We start from the raw sequence: 651 nt of genomic DNA on the forward strand, positions 1-651 counted from the left end.
GTCGGCTGGACAATCAAGCACAGTAATACCATAGTCAGTAAACCAGTTACTAGAAGTTTTGGCACTGTGGGCAGGTGCCAAGTCCTGCTGGAAAAGGAAATCAGCATCTCTATAAAGCTCGTCAGCAGATGGAAGCATGAAGTGTATACACACACACACACACACACACACACACACACAGAGCCAAAAGTCTAGGACACCTTTCCATCACACCCACACATGAGCCTTCCCCAAACTGTTGGCACAAATTTGGAAGCTCAAAATTGTCTCTGTATGCTGTAGCATTAAAATTTCTGTTTTTGTAACTAAAAGCTCCAAACCTGTTCCGTTATGACGATGCCCCTGTACACAAATCCAGCTCCATATAGACATGGTTTGACAAGGACGGTGTGGAAGACCTCCTTCTCCTGACCTCATCCCCACTGAACACGTTTGGGATGAACTGGAACACCGACTGCACCTCAGACCTCCTCTCCTAACATCAGTACCTGACCTCACTAATGCTCTTGTATCTGAAGGAACACAAATCCCCACAGCCACGCCCCGAAATCTAGTGGAAAGCCTTCCCAGAAGAATGGAAGTTATTATACCAGCAAAGGGGGAGGACTAAATTTGGAATGGCTTGTTCAACAAGCACATATGGTTGGCATG

The sequence above is a fragment of the Ictalurus furcatus genome, chromosome 16, assembly GCF_023375685.1.
Source record: "Ictalurus furcatus strain D&B chromosome 16, Billie_1.0, whole genome shotgun sequence".
Classification (NCBI taxonomy): domain Eukaryota; kingdom Metazoa; phylum Chordata; class Actinopteri; order Siluriformes; family Ictaluridae; genus Ictalurus; species Ictalurus furcatus.